The following is a 13379-nucleotide window of genomic DNA, read 5'->3' on the forward strand; positions in this document are numbered from 1 at the left end:
GGGAGGTAGTTTAGAAAGGGGGGTGCCTGCCTGTAATACTTGATCCTGTTCACAAACAAATACTGATGTGGAGGGACTGACATTTGTTAATTTGGAAAGAACAGTTGCTAGCCCCCCAAAAGAAGTTAGTCCAAAAATGGTCAGAGATCCAGGGAGGCTAAAGAACAGTCAGGGAAGCCAAGAGTGGGAGAGTTTTAATGAAAGCAGCCATCCTTAGTGATGTCAAAGGCAAGAGCAGGGTCAGGGAGAAGAGCTGGCTCCCTCACATTCCTCATTAATCATGTCTGCTATTAAATTCAACGGGGAGCCTAAAATGTAAAATGAGTTTTTGTCCATATTTATTTTGTATAGCTATTCCCAGCTGATATGCAAAATCATATCATCTTTTCTCCTGAGTGCCTTTTTTTTTTTTTTTTTTCAGAAATTCAGAAGGCTAATTTGGAACACTGGGAATGTATTGGCCCTCTTTAAAGGTTTACATAAAATTCAGTCTTCAAAATAGATCCTACCTCTGACACTCACAGGTGATGGATTTACCTTACCCTGCCTGGTAAGAACTACAGCCAGGCTTCACCAGTGATGGGTTCAAGGCTCTAGAAGCTCCACTCAGAAACACACAATGATCGGCACCAAATGCAGTTTCTCTCACTGTCTGTCTCTCTTCCCACCTGCATCAGAACTCCAGAGGGACTGGGCCTTCCTGGTAAAGAGTCTGAATGTGAAGTCCAAAGGAGCTTCTGCAAACACGATAAGCACCCCAGGAGCTCTGCACGTGCATTGCAGTTTGCACTACAACTGGATTTACGCAGTACTCACATTTGTGCACTTGCCTTTTAGAAAGCTTCATCAAATCATACACGTATTTTAGCAAAGGGGAGGTGCTTTCATCAAATATCTAGGAATAAGGAAAAGCCTCCTTTTTCCTTATTCATGCTAAATATCATACCGTGTGAAAGCCTGAACACCTCAATAATGAGCACAAATAAGCACCTAGTGGATTATGTATTTATTTGTGGAGCTGCCTTTTCGCTTGGGAGTAACTGGTGAATAATATTTCTCTCCTGATTCAGCACCACCAGGGGTAAGAAACCTTTCCATTTAATACTGGAATGGTTTCCATTTTTAATATTGTAGAGCCTCAATTTTATTTACTCTTTATTCAATCATTCATCACACCAACCTTCCACCAAAGTAACAATGGTTTAAACTTTATAAGGTACGAAACAGAACTGAACGCTGTAATTCCTTAAAAACGATACGCAACATGTGCATAACTGTCCATCCTGCTGTATCACTGTGTCTTGTCACATCACACTCCTGCAATGTGTGAGCTGAAAGCAGAGTGGTCCTGGACGGCTTTTGTGGTGAATATGGTCCTCAAGTTTCACTTTGATGCTGAGATATTCAGATACTTCATTTTATACTACATTTCTTGAATACTCCTTTTATTTTTGGAGAGTAGGATTTTAAATTAGAAGGAAAGTTCCATTAAAATCCCATCTGGGGTGCTTTAAGCATTTTTGTTCTTGCTTCTTAAAAATATATTCCTTCCGTAACACCTGGCCTATGCTTCCACATCCCTACATTTCCTAAAGCTTATCAGTTAAAGAACATGCGTATAAATATGTGTGTGTGTATAAGGGCTCTACATTCTCGATAACAAATCCTCTGAAGATAACCCAAGCCTCACTTGTATGCTGAATGGCACACTAAGGTTTATAAGACAGTGGTGGGAGTACTACTTTGGGTACATTTCTAATGACTGTGATGCTACCACAGCTAAGAGATGAGAACAGAGCAAATCCTCTGTTTGTTTAAGCTGATAATACTTGTGCTGGCTCAGTGCAGCCAAAGCTCATTGAGAAGTTTCTTGGCTAGGATTCCTTGACTCAGCACCCAAGCCACTTCCAATTATCTCCAAGAATGTGGCAATAGTTGAACGCAGAGAGGTGTTGGATGTGATCGGACAGTGAATGGCCTGATGAAGAACAGACTCCTGAGTAGCCTGAAAGGAAACATTTCATTAGTATGCCTAAAGGATCCTCTCCACAAAGATAGGAGTGAGTTAGTACATGTGAGGCCGTCTTGCTGAGAGGTTTTACTCTCCGGGTCTTATCGCTTCACTCCTCTCGTCCTTGTTCTGTAAAGTGAGATGACACGTCTCTCCTGCCAAGTTTAAACTACTGTTTCTCTGCCCTCCTGCAAAGCACTAAAATGAGCATTATCCTTTCAGTCTCATCCCAACCAATTATGCCTTCCTCTGTTTCCCCACCTCATCTCCTGCCCCGTATTATGGTTCTTGGCTAACCTCCTTCCCAGTTCCATGTTCCCCGAACACGTTACATCTGGTTCATACTCTGCCTCTTCAGTCCTGAACACTCACTCCCAGATGACTTCTGTCTGCCTTTAAACTACCCAGTCAAGAGGCAGCTCCTTAGTACCACACTTTTTTTTTTCCTTGTACATAAAAACATTGGCTATACATGCTACAGTGCAGTCACTAGTTGGCTTTTGATATTTTTGCAGCTTCAAATAAAACACCTAGACCTCTGACAACCAGCTTCATGTTCTCCAGCTTTCGAACTCCCTCACTTACAGCACACTGACTCTGGAGGTTGAGCCCCTTCCCTCACGTCCTACTCCTTTATCTGCCCAACTTAGGTCCTTTATTTGATTCCCTTACTCTTTCAACCAATTCTTTCCATCCTAGTGTTTGCCAGACATCACTCACCCCTGGGAACCCAGTAGTAAGTAGTATAGACAAGATACCTCAACTTGCGGAAGGTACATTCCACCACGATAACGTAGAATCCTGGAATCACTTGATTTCTCTCTATCACATCCTCCTGGAAAAAAGAAATTTATCCAAGACTATGCTGAATATTTGTTCTTTGTTTCCAACCCTGATGCCTGAGTGCTATTAGAGAAGACACACTTCAGAGCAGTATGGAGTGAGGTCACCATTTGGTTAAACAAAATCAAATCAAATAATTTGTCTAGTAGGACTGTCATAGGATATAACAGTAATCACTCTTGATGTCCTGAATCCCACACAGAGCCCAAAAGAGTCCTGAGATGATAAAATAATGGTGGCTACTATTCATTACAGTGAGAATTGTGTAACAGATGCCCTGTGGGAAAGGCTCCCTGTTGCCTATGCCCTTCTGTGCCTCCCTCACCTAGCACCATGCCCGGCACACAGAAGGTGCTAATGGAAACTTGATAAATATATCTGTACCTCATAGATGAGAAAACTGAACCAGAGAGAAGCTCAGTAACTCTCCCAAGACCACACACTAGAAAGGACAAGCCAGCAACCTGAGGACTGGAGTTCTAGACTACCTCGGTCTTCAGGCCACTGTTCTGAATTCACGTTTCTTCAGCACCTCATCACAGTCACTACCAAGAAGGATGGGAAGCCCAGGGAAGGTCAGGGCTGTGTGCATTTTGCTGTTTTATAGTATCACTGCCATTTGAAAGGAAAGAAAAAAAGAGTAAAGGAGTGAACCAATAAATAACATGGACAACTGAATCTCTGGAGAGAGATAAAATGGAGAAGGGGTATTAATTCTCTCCAATTCTGAGGAGTAATCGTGGCTAAATAATCTGCCCTCCAAGACTGATGCCCTGTCCTAAGTGTTTTCTCTGTCTTGCCACATTTTAAGGCAGTTATACTAAGCACAGGACTTCCCTGGTGGCTCAGACAGTAAAGCGTCTGCCTTCAATGTGGGAGGCCCAGGTTCAATCCCTGGGTTGGGAAGATCTCCTAGAGAAGGAAATGACAACCCACTCCAGTATTCTTGCCTGGAAAATCCCATGGACAGAGGATCCTGGTAGGCTACAGTCCATGGGGTCGCAAAGAGTCAGACACGACTGGGTGACTTCACTTTCACTTTCTTTTACTAAGCATAGAAGGTCCAATGTATCTAAACAACCCACTTAAGAACACTTAGCCTTTGTGTTTCAGATATTTCAAGAAAGAAACAGGTTTTGAGTAAATAAATCCCATTTTCATGGTTAAAATTGCAGAGACTTCTGAAAGATAAAATGTGCCATTTTCATCATGTTTTTGAAGAGACACAGCAAAGCTGGTGTGATCTGGAAAGAGAGCAACATAATCTGAAATGTATGCTATGAATGTCTTAAAAATGTGAAATATCCACTATAATTCTGCTGCTTCCTATTACAGAGTTTAACATCCTACATAGTTAGTGTTGAAAGCTGAAGCCAAGGAGACAGAAGTCTCAACCTGAGGTAGAAGCCTCGATTTATGGAGATGCTGTTATAAAGAATTTGTTTCTTGAGTTTGGATGTTAGAATATTTTATCAGTTTATGTGGGTCTGTGATGTGGCTGAGGTGATGTGCACAAAGGGGATAATGGACAAGATATAGAAAGGGAGCCTGTGGATGGAAAGGAAAGTGCGGTCAGAGAAGACGGCGTGAAATGTAATCTTCATTTCCCAGAGCAAGAGTTGGCCAGCTCAGCTATATATTAAATCCACCTGGGCCACTGCAAAAACTCCAGATAAACAAGCCCTGCCCTAGACTGCTGAACAGAGACTCTCTAGGAGTGGGGCCCAGTCATCAGTATATTATCAAATTCCCCAGGAAATGTCAGAGTTAAGCCAAGGTTGAGACCCACTGTTCCCACACCTCTAATGGAGACAGCTGTTAGAGAGTGGGGGTTACAGGAGCTCATTTATGCAGTGATGAATGTATTCTTCCGTCTTCTGCATGCTCCCTAGATAACCTTTTGTTCTCCCTTACTTTCTTCTATTTCTCTTTCACGTTACATTTAATTTGTTCATGCTCACTTTCTTCATCGGTTTTACTCTCTCTCCATGCAAACAGTCCATATGGAAATGATTTCTAAGCTGAAATTACTACTTCAGTTTACATAGGTATCTCATCCAGATTTTCAACCAAAAAAATCTTCTCTGGCACTTCCTCTACTGAAGCCTTTCCTGGCACCTGGGGGTTCTGATTCTATTACAAAGCCAGCTGTTTGGAAGCAAGCATCCATTAGAGCACATCAAATGATAAAAGAAGGCTGAAATAGCTTCAAATTTCCTTTACATCACCTTGTTCTTGAAACCAATTACAGTCACACTATCACAAGCTGGGCCCTGAAATCTACCAATAGTTATGAATTTTCTCTGATGCTATCTTTCCCTTTTCTTTTCTTGAAAAGGTTTAGCAGATATATAGACTCTCCTGTCTTGCACCTCAGAATCTACAGGGTGATTTTTCTTTTTCTGGTCCAAGATGATTCAGCGTCACCATTATTAGCACTTGTTTTACATGCCAGGGAATAAAAGAGGTTGGCTTTGCCAGGTCATGAACCTTGTTTTATGAAATCTATGGCTTATTAACTATATAAAACTTGATTTCTTTTCCAGGAAAAAAATTTAGCCATGGGCAGAGAGAAAGTACACATGATGTAATTTAGTTGCGCAATAAATTAAGTTGGCTTAATTTAATGATCAATTATTAATGAATTAGTAACAGACAAATACATTCCATAGATTATCCCTAAACTTCCTTGTAGCTAATAATGATAGCGTCTTTCCCACTGAACATTTTATATGAGCTGCTAACAAGTTGCCAAATTAGCGAATTTAAGTTTCATTACCTTTTGATTTCCCTATCTGCCTTGCAATGAGAGATCTAATGAGCAAAGAAGTGGCCAGGAGTAGGCAGTGAGAAAGAGAAGAAAAATAGAAGCAAAAAAGACTACGGAACATAGAAGCAAGCGCATTCCAAGCCCCACAAGCCACGTTACACCAGTGAGGACTATGTCACGGCCTTCTCTCTCTATCAAAAGACTTCAGTGTATATTCGCCTCATGAACCAAGACAATGATGTCTGATACACTAAGGTCCCCGGGGGAAATTTAAGAAGGATTTAAAGACACATACCACAACTCTAGCCATTCTCACTTTCACCAGGATGTTTAAATAAACAAAACAAACAAAAAATGTGGGTCCTTCAAATGAGTCTTCAATGCGGTGAAAATGAGCAGATTATCATTTTACTTCCCTTTGCAGAAATCATCCTTATGGTCAATTTATTAGCCCTACATGAAAATCACAATCATTACTCTGTGCTCAGACCTTGGTTTGACATTCTCTGCTTCCCTGCAATGGGTCACCATACTCATGTAATGAACCACATACCATCCTGATCGGCTTTGTTGTATTTTCAAATACTGAAGTCATCCTCAAAGATTTACCATTTTGGAGAACATTAAAGTCAATGAGTCTTGTTATTGGGAAGCAATTTAAGACAAAAAAAAAAAAAGAAACATGATGTAAAAGTATTGCATAAAAATAGCACAGCTTACCAGTCCCACTTAGTGTCTGGCACCTGATGAATTATGTGTCCCTGAACTAGGAAGCATCCCTCAGGGCTGACTCTCCATTCCCTAATACCACTAGGAGGGTATGTTAACTGGTTAACCTAGCTATGAAGTTGAAGTGAACAATTTTATGGCCCTATTTAAAGGTCATTCCCAAATTATTATTTCAAAATTATAAACTGCACTGGAAAATGCTGACAATAAACTGAATGTACCATTTGCAACCTAAGAGTCCCAGATCAGTCCCTTTGAAATGATTACACTATTATTTTTAATATGTTTCTGAAGACCACAACCAATTCCCCCACTTTGTATGAGTATTGATGTTAACTCGGAAAGATAGAACATGGTGTTTGAGAACAGCTATTTTACACAGTTGGGCTTCCCAGGTGGCACCGTGGTAAAAAAAAAAAAAAAAAAAAAAAAACCCAATGCAGGAGATGCAAGAGACGGGGGTTCAATCCTTGGGTTGAGAAGATCCCATGGACTAGAAAATGGAAACCCACTCACAGTACTCTTGCCAGGAAAATTCCATGGACAGAGCAGTCTGGTGGGCTATAGTCCATGGGGCTGCAAAGAGTTGGACATAAGTGAGCACGTGCACACACACACACACACACACCCATCTTACAGAGGCAATGCAATAACAACAAAACAGGGAAATTAATGCTGTTGGGAGTCTAAAACCCTAGTTTCACATTCTCATGATTTAATCTGAATATACAGAACATACATCAACATCCTTCCACACTGCTTTCTCCTTCCTATACTTAATTTTAAAGATAATATTTAAATACATCACCCAGAAAGCAAGCTGATTATTAATTATTTACTTTGCAAGAGCCAAACCTTTTTGATTTTCACTGAATTAGTTATTCACAGACGAAAAATACCTCAGAAATCCCCAACATATTGACCCAGAACATACATTTCATCTATTTTCCCTCTTATAAACTTATTTTTAATATGAGTAGTTATTAATGAATTCATTTATAAATGGCATAAGAAACAGTGCTCTACAATTAATGCAGCACCAGATCTAGGATTTTTCCATTTCTATTAAAAAGCAAGGGAGCTTCCAGTGATGGGGAAGTCAGTTTATGATGTATGACACAACAAAGAAGCCTTCTGACTTGGCCAAGTCCTCGATACTGGTTATGTCTTCCCAGAGCCCATTTCTCCATGTTTTCATGTATGTGTCCATCCTTCCTTGTGAGGTAGTCTGTACACTTTAGGGAGACCTGCTCTGATCTTCAGACCTAATAAGGCTAAGGGCATCCTTTTCCCTTTGCCAGCTATGGGCTCAGGAACGTAGGGCTAAGCCAATGGATTTCATGAAATTTTCCTGGCTAAGGGGACTGGTTAAATAATTGGCAGACAACCCAATATTGGCCAATATAACTTACTGAACTATTGCTCCAGGCACTGAAGAACACATCTCCTTGTTCCTAAGAGAGAACTGTTGGGAGCGACCATCTCCTCCAACTTTGTCTCCTGGCATGAGGCCCAGATACTTGAACTTCTTCCTTTAACTGAAACAATATATTCCCTATAGTGGGTGAGTCTGAACTTTCTTCTTTCCCACCATTCATAACCCAAACACTTATACCCTGCCTTCCTCTAAAATTAAAAAGCCTGAACCTTAACAACTGCATATTTCTTTCAGCCCAGTTCAATTTCATCCATCCAAGCAAGTCCCCCTGCTTGTCCTGGAATCAATATAACATCCAGTATAAAAATTCACAGTGGTAAGAATAAGAGCACACAGGGGCACCCATTTCCTGTGTGTGAGTACACAATATTATATGATGCCTAATATATTAGAAGGTATTACTATATTAATTTTTTTAAAGTCTGGACTCAAAGAGAAATGCATTTTGAAAAAAAAAAAAAAGATTAGTAAGAATCACTTTTAAAATGCCACTAGCCTTCTAAACAATTGCAGCTCAAATCCAGATTGTGGAAACAGAGATTAATGTACAAGCTCAAAGTTCCATAAATCTTCAAAACAATTTTCTAAGTCAATTTTATGAAGATTTTTGATTCAAAAGGTCTCAGATATGTTCAAGATGGTGATTGTATCTTTGATATCACTGAGAATCAGAAGTTATATTTTTTATAAAAGCAGCAAAATAAACTTTACATGTGTGTTTTTGTCTTAAAATATGTTGCATTTGGACTTGGGGATATGGAACTGATAAATGACAACAGCAAAAGTCTGTCTGAAACTTCACCTGTGTGCAGGTATTAAGTAGAAGAAGATAGCATATGGCCAGGAAAACATATACCTCCTACATAATCAGAGAGTGGAGAGCAAGATAACCCTGAAAACTATATCTGACTTGACACAAAATGACTATGAACTTTCTTAACTAACTGTGCCAACAAGTTAAAAAGCACTGCTGAAAAACGCACATCCTCAAAAGTCTCGCTCCTAATATCAGGGTAGGAAGAATATATGAACATTTTAGGAAAGGTGAGGACAAGAACAAAAACAGATGCTTGTATCTTATTTCTTATCCACCTATCAGTTAGCCTATTAGTTATGCATTAGACCAGGTGAAAAACTTTGATATTATTAGATTAATATCATTACTGATATTGATATTATTAATAATTAGCTATAGATTCCTAGGCAAGTATCTTAAACTTGGTATGCTTTCATTTCCCCATCTATTCAATGGGGATAATAAGTGCATATGAAGGGATTATCTAGTGTATCATCTTAGACAGCACTGGCTAGAGATTGACATAATGTCTTCACAGCAAAAATGCAAGAAAGTTGAATTGCAGTCATTACTCTTAACGCCTTGTCTCTAAACTGGCAGCAGCATCCCACTTGTAGCTGCTACAGAGAATCTAGGTACAAAGAACTGAGTGACTGCCCCAGAGAGAAAACATCCTTCCTAAGACAGTACTTCTGGTTCTAGTATATAAGCCATGGACACCTTTGATAAGCATAAAAATGTCCTCTACTGTTTTAATAGATTCTGATATTTCAAAATAAGTTCAGAATGGGAACTAGATGCAAAATAAACCAATTATAAAATTATATGCATTTACCCAAAATACCCATGTTCCTCCTTCAAACTCTAGATATTCTAACATCCCTCTAAAGTGTGGTCCTCTATTACAAATACTAGAATCACTCCAGGTGAGGCACCTTATTAAAATGTGAATTACTTCATTTCTTCTGAAGGAAGATATACAGTATGACATGGGGAGAGTTCTGAGAAACTTCACTGTCTGTAGTCACTTAGGTAAAACTATACACACTTAGATGTGCTAAATAATAATGTGCATTGGTTCTCAAAGTTTCATTCCTGGACCAGTGGTATTAGCATCACGTAGAAACTTACGAAATTACAAATTCTTGGGCCCCATCTCAAACCTGCACAATCAAATTCTAGGGGCAAATCCGGCAGTCCCTGCTTTCCAGGTGATCCTAAAGTTTGAGGAAAGCTAAAATTTTGAGAACTACTGCTCCAGGATCTTGTTATGCAAAGTGTGGTCCAAAAATAATGCTTGGGCATCACTTGGGAGCTTTTTAGATATCAGAAATTTGGGCTTCATCTCAGTCCAAGGAAATCAGACTCTACAATTTAACAAGATGCCCAGATTTTTTCTACACACATTGAAATCTGAGAAATCAGGGACTAAGGCATTTTTTTTTTAAACTTCCATTAAAGTAAATATATATATATATATATATATATAACTTCCCAAGTCCCTTCCCTAGAGATTCTGGTTCTGAAATTCTGGGATGATTTTAAATTATATACAACATTAATACCAGATAATTATATAAGAAATATTTTAAAAAATATAGCTTTAGAGAAAAATTCCTGGGTACTACCTAAGTGATGAATCATTGCTCTGTATCAAGACTTCTTAAGCTTCACACTGTAATGACTTTGAGCTAGGAAGTTCTTTGTTGTGGGGATATTCTGAGCTGTGTAGGAAGTTTACAAAATCCCCTCATCCTCCATTGAGAGCCGCCATTCTAGAAGAAAATGGTTGCATTTATCTATTACTGTGTGATACTCTACTCCAAGGCTTAGGAACTTAAAGGAACAACCATGCAATTGTTCCTGTGGGTCAGGAATTCAGTAAAGGGATGGCTGAGTGGCTCCTCTATTCCATGTGGCATCAGCTCCCAACACTCCCTCAGCTGCTTCCTGATAACGGCTGAACTGGAAGATGCATGAACACCTCATTCACACATCACATTGGGTCTCTCAGAGCTCTCTCTGTCCACGTGATGCCTCAGCATTTGTCAGTGTAAACTGGATTGCTTTCTAGCACCATGGACAGATCTCCCAAGAGCGTAGAAGGTTCCAGCTCTCTTAATGGTTACGCATGGAATTCTCACAGTGTCACTTTCTCTATGCTGCAAGGATCAAAGCAAGTAACAAGGGCAGCCCAGATTCACAGAGAGGCTCACAGACCTTATCTAGTCACAGTTTTGGAGGAAATGATAGCAATAATCTTTGGAGACTACTTGCCTCAGTGAAACTCACAGAGACAATCTACTTTAACAACAGGAATGGCCATACCCTGTTTATACATCTTATTATCACTTTTTATAGATGATGCATTAGGAAAGAGTTTTTCCTGTCTTTTCCATTTCACTGCCTCCATTCTAACCCCATTCCTCTTTTGAGAAGTAAACTTTTACGGTTATAATACACATACTATAAAAAAGACACAACTAAATTGTAGAACTACATGAGTTTTGGATCACGATCTAGAAGGTTTTCAGTACCCCCAGAGGCCTTCCAGTCATTTCTTCTTTCCAAAAGTAACCAATGAATTACATCAACATAAGTTAGTTTTCTTTTTTTTTTCCATTTTATTTATTTATTTTTTAATTTTTTAAAATATTTTTACTTTATTTTACTTTACAATACTGTGTTGGTTTCGACATACATTGACCTGAATCTACCACGGGTGTACATGCTATCCCAACATGAACCCCCCTCCCACCTCCCTCCCCACAACATCCCTCTAGGTCATCCCCGTGCACCAGCCCCAAGCATGCTGTATCCTGCATCAGACATAGACTGGTGATTCGATTCTTACATGATAGTATACATGTTAGAATGCCATTCTCCCAAATCATTCCACCCTCTCCCTCTCCCTCTGAGTCCAAAAGTCCGCTATACACATCTGTGTCTTTTTTGCTGTCTTGCATATACGGTCATCATTGCCATCTTTCTAAATTCCATATATATGTGTTAGTATACTGTATTGATGTTTTTCTTTCTGGCTTACTTCACTCTGTATAATCGGCTCCAGTTTCATCCATCTCAACAGAACTGATTCAAATGTATTCTTTTTAACGGCTGAGTAATACTCCATTGTGTATATGTTCCACAGCTTTCTTATCCATTCATCTGCTGATGGACATCTAGGTTGTTTCCATGTCCTGGCTATTATAAACAGTGCTGCGATGAACATTGGGGTACATGTGTCTCTTTCAATTCTGGTTTCCTCAGTGTGTATGCCCAGCAGTGGGACTGCTGGGTCATATGGCAGTTCTATTTGCAATTTTTAAAGGAATCTCCACACTGTTCTCCATAGTGGTTGCACTAGTTTGCATTCCCACCAACAGTGTAGGAGGGTTCCCTTTTCTCCTTCTCTACCTTTTCAATTTCGTGTAAATGGAATCATAGACCATTACCCCTTTATGTGTGATTTCTTTTGCTCAGCATCTTATCTAGAAGATTCATTTGTGCTGTGTGTGGTATACTTGTCCTTCATCTCTTTTCTTCAAGTATCTTTTTTCTCAGCTACATTAACAGTCTTTAAAAGCTGATCCTACAACACCTTAGAAGAAAACTCATCATCAGCTTTACTGGTTCTCTACTACTTTCAAAATAAATCCATGGCTAGCCTCCACAATCTCATACCAATCCATTTTTAAAATCTTACATTTTAACAACAAACAGAATACTCAACTGGTTCTCCCATAATCTTCAGCTTCCACCAAATTTTCATTTTCATTTAGCCTCCTTGGATCTTAGAATGGAGAAACCAATTTCCATGGTCCTGAGGTGGTTGGGCTTTCGATTCTGAGTTTTTAAACACTGCAGTGACTATATATTCTGTAGGCGGATTAGTAAAGAAATCTTAACACAAGAAAAGTTCATGTTGTTTCTTGCTAACCTGGAAGAAAGACTGAGGTATAAAGTATTTTCTCTTGAGGTAGAGGTATTACCTCAATTACAAGTAGGGATTTTGAAAATATAAAACTTGACTGAGATTTCAAAAATATAAACTGATTAGGAACAAATCAAAGAGCAGAAGTCAAGGGAAAAAAATACTAAACAGAGGTCACTATGAATGGGACCACATTATCTTGAAGAAACTCTCATTCTTCCATATTAGGAATACGTCAAGAAAAAGAGTACTGCTTAAGTCTTGTAATTACAGCTTTGGAGGAAAATGAAAGTGAAAGTTAAGTCACTCAGTCATGTCTGACACTTTGCGACCCCATGGACTGTAGCCCACCAGGCTCCTCCGTCCATGGGATTCTCCAGGCAAGAATACTGGAGTGGGGTGCCATTTCCTTCTCCAGGGGATCTTCCCGACCCAGGGATTGAACCCAGGTCTCCCACATTAGAGGCAGATGCTTTACCTCTTAGCCACCAAGAGACGGTTAAGGGTCCAGAAAGGAGCAATCATCATTGAGGTAGGTGTAAATTTTTATTTTGAGCATGAAGAAATAGTGGCGATGAGAGATGTTTTTAATTATTTGAAAGTATGCTTTCCATGTGCTACCATCTCCAATGGTGGTAAGTGACCTGATTTAAAGTTTGCTCTAATAACACATCTTCTCAGATAGGTGGCACTAGTGGTAAAGAACCTGCCTGCCAATGCAGGAGAAGTGAGACCTGAGTTCGATCTCTGGGTCAGGAAGATCCTCTGGAAAAGTGTATGGCAATCCACTCCAGTATGGGAGACTATTTAGAGGACCCAGAAAAATATATTAGAGCTTTTAAAGGTGTTATTCTGTTT

The 13379-nt window shown here is 39.5% G+C and overlaps 1 protein-coding gene and 1 pseudogene across 3 annotated transcripts in view; both read right to left on the minus strand.

Moving 5' to 3' along the window:
• LOC105603613 (small ribosomal subunit protein eS10-like) overlaps positions 1–6219 on the minus strand; it is a 67558-nt pseudogene extending 61339 nt beyond the window's left edge.
• GRM7 (glutamate metabotropic receptor 7) overlaps positions 1–13379 on the minus strand; it is a 942724-nt gene that overhangs the window by 569776 nt on the left and 359569 nt on the right. The gene's annotated exons all lie outside the window — the stretch shown is intronic.

The sequence above is a fragment of the Ovis aries genome, chromosome 19 (assembly GCF_016772045.2).
Source record: "Ovis aries strain OAR_USU_Benz2616 breed Rambouillet chromosome 19, ARS-UI_Ramb_v3.0, whole genome shotgun sequence".
In the NCBI taxonomy this organism is placed as follows: Eukaryota; Metazoa; Chordata; class Mammalia; order Artiodactyla; family Bovidae; genus Ovis; species Ovis aries.